At 42.4% G+C, this 10,000-nt stretch overlaps 1 protein-coding gene and 1 pseudogene across 3 annotated transcripts in view; both read left to right on the plus strand.

The window, feature by feature from the left end:
• Positions 1 to 10,000, plus strand: part of LOC106610969 (hypoxia-inducible factor 1-alpha) — a 60,402-nt gene that overhangs the window by 29,708 nt on the left and 20,694 nt on the right. The gene's annotated exons all lie outside the window — the stretch shown is intronic.
• On the plus strand, positions 7,159 to 8,079 carry LOC123744604 (glyoxalase domain-containing protein 4 pseudogene; annotated as a pseudogene).

The raw sequence follows: 10,000 nt of genomic DNA on the forward strand, positions 1-10,000 counted from the left end.
GGCGCGAATGACAAATTCCTCAAAAATACAAAAACTTCAATTTTTCAAACATATGACTATTTCACAGCATTTTAAAGACAAGACTCTCCTTTATCTAACCACACTGTCCGATTTCAAAAAGGCTTTACAGCGAAAGCAAAACATTAGATTATGTCAGCAGAGTACCAAGCCAGAAATAATCAGACACCCATTTTTCAAGCTAGCATATAATGTCACAAAAACCCAGAAGACAGCTAAATGCAGCACTAACCTTTGATGATCTTCATCAGATGACACACCTAGGACATTATGTTATACAATACATGCATGTTTTGTTCAATCAAGTTCATATTTATATCAAAAAACAGCTTTTTACATTAGCATGTGACGTTCAGAACTAGCATACCCCCCGCAAACTTCCGGGGAATTTGCTAACAATTTACTAAATTACTCACGATAAACGTTCACAAAAAGCATAACAATTATTTTAAGAATTATAGATACAGAACTCCTCTATGCACTCGATATGTCCGATTTTAAAATAGCTTTTTGGTGAAAACACATTTTGCAATATTCTAAGTACATAGCCCAGCCATCACGGGCTAGCTATTTAGACACCAAAATAATCCATCATTATATCCGAATAGCGGCGTTTTGTTCGTGCGTCCCAGACACTATGCGAAATGGTAAATCAGGGTCGTGCGCATGGTGCAATTCGTGACAAAACATTTCTAAATATTCCATTACCGTACTTCGAAGCATGTCAACCGCTGTTTAAAATCAATTTTTATGCAATTTATCTCGTAAAAAAGCGATAATATTCTGACCGGGAATCTCCTTTTCGGCAAACAGAGGAAAAATCACAAAGACGGGGGCGGCCAGGGCACGCGCCTAAGCCCACAGTCCCTTGATCGGCCACTTGAGAAAGGCGATAATGTGTTTCAGCCTGGGGCTGGGATGACGACATTCTGTTTTTTCCCGGGCTCTGAGCGCCCATGGAAGACTTAGGAAGTGTCACGTTAGAGCAGAGATCCTTTGTAAAAGATAGAGATGGCAAAGAAGTTCAAGAAATGGTCAGACAGGCCACTTCCTGTAAAGGAATCTCTCAGGTTTTGACCTGCCATTTGAGTTCTGTTATACTCACAGACACCATTCAAACAGTTTTAGAAACTTTGGAGTGTTTTCTATCCAAAGCCAATAATTATATGCATATTCTAGTTACTGGGCAGGAGTAGTAATCAGATTAAATCGGGTACGTTTTTTTATCCAGCCGTGAAAATACTGCCCCCTAGCCATAACAGGTTAAGGTGTCCAGTTGAGTTTATTTTTAAACCTAAGTAATTGTAGTGTGTACAGTACTCTATATATTTTGTACCAATTGAGAACTTTGGTCTAATTCCCTGAGATCTGGATCTTCTCTGGAAAATCATTATTTTAGTATTTTTGGGGTTTACTGCCAGGGCCCAGGTCTGGCAGTACTGCTCTAGCAGGTCCAGGCTCTGCTGTAGGCCATGTGCTGTGGGTGACAGCAGGCATAGGCCATCTGCGAAGAGTAGGCATTTAACTTCTGAATTCTGGAGACTAACACCAGGGGCTGAGGATTTTTCTAGAATAGTGTCCAATTCGTTAATGTAAATATTGAAGAGTGCAGGGCTCAGATTGCAACCCTGACGAAGGCCCCGCCCCTGGTTAAAGAATTCTGTTATTTTCTTACCAATTTTAATGCTGCACGTATTGCCAGTATACATTGATTTAATTATGTAATATGTTTTACCCCCTACACCACTTTCAATAACTTTGTAGAAAAGTCCTCTATGCCAAATAGAATCAAATGCTTTTTGGAAGTCGATAAAGCAAGCGTATATTTTGGTATTATTTTGGTGGACATGTTTATCTATCAGGGTGTGTAAGGTGTAAATATGATCAGTTGTGCGGTGTTTTGGTATAAATCCAATTTGGCTTTTACTCAAGACATTGTGCTTATTAAGGAAGTTTAGAACTCTTACATTGATGATACTACAGAAAACCTTCCCCAGGTTACTGTTCACACAAATGCCTCTGTAATTGTTAGGGTCAAATTTGTCTCCGTTCTTAAAGATTGGGTTATGAGTCCTTGATGTCAGGGAAATAACCTACACTCAGGATCAAATTAAACAGTTTTAATATAGCCAATTGAAATTTTGCACTAGTGATTTTGAGCATCTCATTTAGGATGCCATCAGGTCCGCATGCTTTTTTAAATTTGAGAGCCTGAAGTTTCTTATAGAGCTCCTGGTCAGTAATTGGGGAGTCCAATGGATTTTGATTGTCCTTTATAGCTTTTTCTAATCCATTCAACTTCTCATGAATTTGGCGTTGTTCTGCGTTTGTGTCAATTTGAACGGTGTTGTAGAGTGTTTTGAAATGGGTTGTCCATATGTCACCATTTTGTATCGCTGATTCTTCTTGTTTAGATTTTTTTAGTTTTTCCAATTTTGCCAAAAGTTGTTTGTGTTTATGGACTCCTCAATTAGTGTCAGCTGCTTGCTGTTGTACTGTGCTTTTTTGGTTCTGAGTGTACGTTTATAGAGTTTTAAAGTCTCACAGTAATGAAGGCGTAATTCACCATTATTTGGGTCTCTGTGCTTTTGGTTGGATAGTGTTCTAAGTTTTTTCCTTATAATTTTACAATCTGCATCAAACCAGTTGTCATCTGTGATTTTTTTTGTTTTGTTTTTTATCAATTTCAATTGTGCTTCTTTTGCCGTTTGCCTGAATATATAGTTGATGTTTCGTACTGCTAGATTGATGCCTTCTTTACTGTGAGTGAATGTGGTATCCAGAAAGTTATCTAAGAGTGTTTGGATATTCTGGTTCCAGGTTGCTTTCTGGTAATCTTCTGTGCTGTTTTGGGCCCATCTGTATGCATTTCTGATGTTGTACAGCTTACTGGGCTGTGAATGTGTGGTTGTTTCCATGTCTGTTCTTTTGAGGAACAACGTAATTTGGCTGTGATCAGACAGGTGTTAGTGGCTTGACAGTGAATGAGCTGAGAGAGAAAGGGTCCATGTCTGTGATCATATAGTCTATTGTACTGTGGCCAAGAGGTGAGCAGTAGGTGAATCTCCCCAAGGAGTCCCCCCGTAACCTACCATTGACAAAGTACAGACCCAGGCTTCTACAGAGCTGTAAAAGATCCCTTCCGTTTTTGTTGACGGTGCTGTCACTGTTGTTTCTATGGGGGAGATTAAGACAGTTAGAAACAGTATGGCCTGTAATAAAGCTGTCCCCTCGTGTGCTCGTTAGATCAGGTAGTGTTCCTGTGCGCGCATTTGTGTCCCCACAGATGAGCACATTTCCCTGGGCCTGGAAATGGCACGTCTCTTCCTCAAGGGTGGGGAAGATCTCCTCTGAGTAATATGGGGATTCTGAGGGGGGGGATATATACTGCGCAAAGGAATACATATTTTTCTGTCAGTACAAGTTCTTTTTTTAGTTTTAACCAAATGTGATATTTGCCAATTTTGAGGGGATCAATAAGATTTTGTAGTTCGGATTTGTACCAAATGATCAATTCTCCAGAGTCTCTGCCTCTATTGACAGAGCTGTGTTTCTGTGATGGCACAATGACCTCTCTGTAGCCTGTGGGACAGTGAGTGACAACGTCAGCCTTACACCATGTCTCCTGCAGAATGATGACGTCAACATCTTTAAGATTTTTGTTTTTTTCTCTCTCTTGGTTTCTCTCTCTCTTTCTCGGTTTCTCTCTCTCTCTCGGTTTCTCTCTCGCTCTCTCTTGGTTTCTCGGTTTCTCTCTCTCTCTTGGTTTCTCTCTCTCTCTCTCGGTCTCTCTCTCTCTCTCTCGGTTTCTCTCTCTCTTTCTTTCTCTCGGTTTCTCTCTCTCTTGGTTTCTCTCTCTCTTTCTCGGTTTCTCTCTCTCTCTCGGTTTCTCTCTCGCTCTCTCTTGGTTTCTCGGTTTCTCTCTCTCTTGGTTTCTCTCTCTCTCTCGGTCTCTCTCTCTCGGTTTCTCTCTCTCTCTCTCTCTCGGTCTCTCTCTCTCTCTCTCGGTCTCTCTCTCTTTCTCGGTCTCTCTCTCTTTCTCGGTCTCTCTCTCTTTCTCGGTCTCTCTCGCTCTCTCTCTCTCGCTCTCTCTCTCTCTCTCTCTCGCGCTCTCTCTCTCTCTCTCTCTCTCTCTCTCTCGCTCTCTCGCTCTCTCTCTCGCTCTCTCTCTCGCTCTCTCTCTCTCGGTGTCTCTCTCTCTTTCTCGGTTTCTCTCTCAGTTTCTCTCTCTCTCTCTCTTGGTTTCTCTCGGTTTCTCTCTCTCTCTCTCTCTCTCTGTCTCTCTCTCTCAGTCTCTCTCTCTCGGTCTCTCTCTCGGTCTCTCTCTCTCGGTCTCTCTCTCTCGCTCGGTCTCTCTCTCTCGGTCTCTCTCTCTCGCTCGGTCTCTCTCTCTCTCTCTCTGTCTCTCTCTCTCTCTTGGTTTCTTCTTTGGGGTAGGTGGGGTGCTAGCGACAACATCCAGTGAAATTGCAGAGCACGAAATTCAAAATACAAAAATTGTAATATTAAACATTCATGAACATACAAGTGTCTTACAACGTTTAAAAGCATAACTTCTTGTTAATCCAACCGCGTTGTCAGATTTCAAAAAGGCTTTATGGCGAAAGCATACCATGCAATTATCTGAGGACAGCGCCCCACACAAAAGCATTAAACATTTTCCAAACCAGCAGAGGTGTCACAAAAGTCAGAAATAGCGATAAAATAAATCACATACCTTTGAAGATCTTCCTCTGTTTGCAATCCCAAGGGTCCCCGCTACACAACAAATGGTTGTTTTGTTCGATAAAGTCCTTCTTTATATCCCAAAAAAAGTCAGTTTAGTTGGCGAGTTTGATTCAGTAATCCACTCGTTCAACGTGCATACAAAGGAATCCCTAAAGTTACCAATAAACTTCATCCAAACAAGTCAAACAATGTTTCTAAACGATACAATTTCAGGCGGAATGTAGTATGTTCAATACCGGAGATGAATAACAAGGTGCGCGCAAAATGAGAGCTACCTTGAAAAACTACAATTACTAAGTCATTTTTCAAAAAACAAGCCTGAAACCCTTTCTAAAGATTGTTGACATCTAGTAGGAGCCATAGGAACTGCAATCTGGGAGGTATTCCTTTGAATCTCCCATAAACAAGCATTTGAATGAGCTGTGACCTTAATTTTTTAAAATTCTGGATGGACTTTCCTCTGGTTTTCACCTGCCATATCAGTTCTGCTATACTCACAGACATTATTTTAACAGTTTTAGAAACTTCAGAGTGTTTTCTATCCAATACTACCAATTATATGCATATCCTAGCTTCTGGGCTTGAGTAACAGGCAGTTTACTTTGGGCACGTCATTCATCCGAATTTGCGAATACTGCCCCCATCCCTAAAAAGTTAAAGAAAAGCGCCTTTTTGAGCATGGTGTACTTAAAGGCATGTTTGTTCAAGATTTTGAATATACCGCCGTTTATTCCCAATGAGTTACTGGAGTGTGAGTTATTGCTGGTTGGGAAGTTCTATTAAGATTGTCCCGTTGGGTTGCAGACACCCCGCTCTGAAACAGGTTATATCGTTTCGTTGACAAGTGTTTGTTTTTGGACTCGTTTAAAGTTGAGTGTGACTACAGACTGTATATGGCTTATGCTATTACAGGTAGTCAACGGTGTTTTGAATGTGGGGATGTTGGCCATAAGCGACATGCTTACCCAAAAAGGGAGAAGGCGGAGGGAGGGATGCAGGTGGTCCTCGTAACGCCTGGCCCCACTGATGTAGGGAGAGGTGGGCCGACAGAGGTAGAGCGGCCACAAGCACCTGTTGCAGAGGAACAAGTTGTCCATGTTGAGGGTACTGAGTTGCAGCTTGTACCAGAGGGGATCATAGCGTCTGTTATGCAGCAGAAAAATATTGTTGGTGGAGGTAAGGACGGATTTGGGGAGCCATTTTCCCAGACTGATGAGATGCCCGGTACGGGTGATGGGGTTCAGGTGGGGCTAGTCTCCCAGGTAGTGGAGGAGAGGAGTCAGGGGTCTGTGGCCTCAGTTGAGGAGGATCAGGAGAAGGATCTCTTTTGATATGATAGCAGCTGGTGATGACTAAATTTACAATTTAGAGGAGGTAAATGGGTTCCTGGATCACACTTTTGGGAAATCTGTCAAATTGGCAGATTTCTTTGATGTTGGTAAGGTCAGCTGTGGTGTTACAGAAGATGTGGTGTTCAAATTTATTTATAAAGCCCTTCTTACATCAGCTGATATCTCAAAGTGCTGTACAGAACCCAGCCTAAAACCCCAAACAACAAGCAATGCAGGTGTAGAAGCACGGTGGCTAGGAAAAACTCCCTAGAAAGGCCAGAACCTAGGAAGAAACCTAGAGAGGAACCAGGCTATGAGGGGTGGCCAGTCCTCTTCTGGCTGTGCCGGGTGGAGATTATAACAGAACGTGGCCAAGATGTTCAAATGTTCGTAGATGACCAGCAGGGTCAAATAATAATAATAATAATAATAATAATAATCACAGTGGTTGTCGAGGGTGCAGGAGAAATACTCCAGATATAATAGACTGACCCTAGCCCCTCGACACGAACTACTGCAGCATAAACACTGGAGGCTGAGACAGGAGGAGTCGGGAGACACTGGCCCCATCCGACAATACCCCCGGACAGGGCCAAACAGGCTGGATATAACCCCACCCACTTTGCCAAAGCACAGACCCCACACCACTAGAGGGATACCTTCAACCACCAACTTACCATCCTGAGACACGGCACTACCCAAGGGGGGGCGCCAACCCGGACAGGAAGATCACGTCAGTGACTCAACCCACTCAAGTGATGCACCCCTCCTAGGGACGGCATGGAAGAGTACCAGTAAGCCAGTGACTCAGCCCCTGTAATAGGGTTAGAGGCAGAGAATCCCAGTGAAGAGAGGGGAACCGGCCAGGCAGAGACAGCAAGGGCGGTTCGTTGCTCCAGTGCCTTTCCGTTCACCTTCACATTCCTGGGCCAGACTACACTCAATCATAGGACCTACTGAAGAGATGAGTCTTCAATAAAGACTTAAAGGTTGAGTGTGAAGAAGCGTTTCCGCTTTGAAATTTGTTACGGCAGAAGAAGGTAGTGGGGAAACCTTACCACGTTAAGAGAGAATTAAAACAATGATAATGATCATGCCTCAGGGTGTTTTTTTCTGTGTTGTTTCTTCTGTTTTTCCTTTCTCTTTTCTATATGGCAATCAATTGCAAGGAACCTTAATCAACGTAGACAAACAGAGCGTTGTATTTGTATATATATCTCTCACTTGGCTCATAGTGGCTTTGAGGCGAGCCTTGCATTTCGTTTTAAAAGTGGGTGACGGAAGCAAAACGGCCACCTTTCACCGAGATGTGCTCGGCATGAAGATTTTGCTTCACACAGAGTTTGAAGAAGGATGTAAGGCAACTTGTAAGGGCCCTAATGAAAGAAAATGGAGCAAGACAATGGTCGGCTTGGGGCCAGAGGATGATGACTTTGTGGCTGAACTGATCTACAATTATGGAGTGGGAGAATATCGCCTAGGCTATGACTTCCTCGGTTTGACTTTGCAGTCTAGCCAGGCTGTCAGCAATGCTAAGCGGCTTGGTTGGCCCCTCACTGAGGTTTGAAAGGGCCTCTATCTGGCTGAGGCCCCAGAAGGTTATTGCTTCTACCTGGTGGACAAAGAACAGCCTCCCAATGATCCTGTCCAGAAGGTGTGTCTGGCAGGGACTGACCTGCAGAAATCAACATAATACACTGCTGCTCCTCCCTTCTGGGGATGAAGGTGAACAAGGGCAATGAGAAGACTGTGCTGATGGGATTCACAGACTCTCACTGTCAACTAGAGCTTCACAACATTGTTGGGACAGTAGATCATGGGACAGCCTTCAGGCGGATAGCATTCTCCTGTCCACGTGAGCAGTTGGCAGATCTTGAAGCCTTGATGACAAAGGGAAACCATAAAATCCTTACTATCTTGGTTAGCCTGGACACCCCTGGGAAGACTACAGTAGGTCATTTGGGCTGATTCAGATGCCCATGAGATCTGCTTTGTTGTTTGAGTGTTTGTGTTGTGGGTTCCCAGACACAATAAAGGTTCTTTAAATCTCTTTTTTTTTCAAGAATTTGTCTTTTGACCAATCAGATCAGCTCTGAAAAAGATCTGATGTGATTGGTCAAAAGACCAATTAGGGGAACAAATATCAGAATTGAGCTGCCTATGTGAACGGAGCCTTTAGTGTTTCTGTGTATGTTGCAGTACCCTCTACTTTCTTTTTCCCCATAGGGTTTTCATGTCAAATAACAATGTATTCAAAGTGCCTACTTGTCACGTCCTGACCAGCAGAGGGAGTAATTGTATTAGTTTTGGTCAGGGCGTGGCAGAGGGTTTGTGTTGTGTATGCATTTCTATGGTCTGTCTAGTTTAGTTTTCTATGTTTAGGATTGGGTGTTGGACTCTCAATTGGAGGCAGGTGTTTCTAGTTGCCTCTGATTGAGAGTCCTATATAGAGGTGTGTTTGGTTTGGTTATTTTGTGGGTAGTTGTATTTGCACTGCTTGTAGTTATAGCCTGCAAATCTGTTAGCTGTCGTTCTTTGTTTATTGTTTTTCCGTGTTCGCTATAATAAATATAATTATGAGCACGCAACCCGCTGCGCCTTGGTCTCTACATTACGACATCTGTGACACTACTATTATATTCTAACTATAGAATTATAATAATTAGTGTTTTGATCTAAATCGCAATTGCAAGATGTGGTTAAAAATAAGGCTTACATTTTTTGGGACAATATCCTGCAGAACTGTGTGACAATGTGGAATTGCAGCAATTGATGAAAATGCTGAATTGTTTTTATAAAAAAAAAAATAATTGTAGGGGGTTAAAGTTTAATTGAAGAGTATAAAACAATCAGAATGGAGAAAGACCCATTTAATCATTTAGAAATGTATGTGTTGCCAACCTAGGTTCACGCACTACTCATAAAGCAAATTTACAATTTGTATTATTCAAAAGCATCAAATACCGTCATACTGTGAACATTTTGAAAAATACAGTGATGTGATATTTTGGCCATATCGCCCATCCCTACTATCCATATAGGCCAATTCCCACAAGTCTAAAGGGTTAACACGGGCCCAGGACCAGTGGAAGCAAAATAGCCCCATAACATCAAAGCTCCACCACCATATTTTACAGTAGGTATGGGGTTCTTTTCTGCCTATGCATTCTCATTTCGATGCCAAACCCACCGCTGGTGAGTGTGGCCAAAGAGCTCTATTTGCATGTCATCTGACTAGGGCACCGTTTCCAATCCAAGTGCCAATGCCGTTTAGCGAAGTCCAGGTGGTGCTATAGTCAAATGACATGAAAATGGAGCACTTTGGCCACGCACACCAGTGGTGGGTTTGGCATTGAAAAACAAACATGCAGAAAAGTACCTCATACCTACAGTCAAATATGGTGGTGGATCTGATATTATGGGGCTATTTTGCTTCCACTGGTGCTGGTTCCTTGTTGATGTCAAAGGCATCATGATTTTTACCCAGTACCAGGACATTTTAGCCAAACACCTGGTTGCCTGGAGGCTGAAACTTAGCCACTTGTAGATCTATCAGACGGTAACACCAAGCACATATCACAATCCACAAAGACATGGTTAATTGGCCACAAAATCAGCATTTTGCAATTGCCGTCTCAGGACTTGAAACCAATTGAATACCTGTGGTTTGATTTGAAGAGGGCAGTCCATAAGCGCAGACGTAGGATATCATGGATCTGGAAGGATTCTGTATGGATGAATAGTCTAAGGTGAGGTGCTGTATTAAAAACAGGTGTCAATTTTGACTCCTACTTTTCTTGAGAATTTTTTTACTTGTTAAACAATCTCTTTCTCTAAGCAACTGTAAAATATGATTTCAACATTTTTTGAGCATGCAGTATTTAATAACATTTTTTTTTTTTACCTTTTATTTAACTAGGCAA

Source organism: Salmo salar, chromosome 09 (genome assembly GCF_965601325.2).
Source record: "Salmo salar chromosome 09, fSalSal1, whole genome shotgun sequence".
NCBI classification, from domain to species: Eukaryota; Metazoa; Chordata; class Actinopteri; order Salmoniformes; family Salmonidae; genus Salmo; species Salmo salar.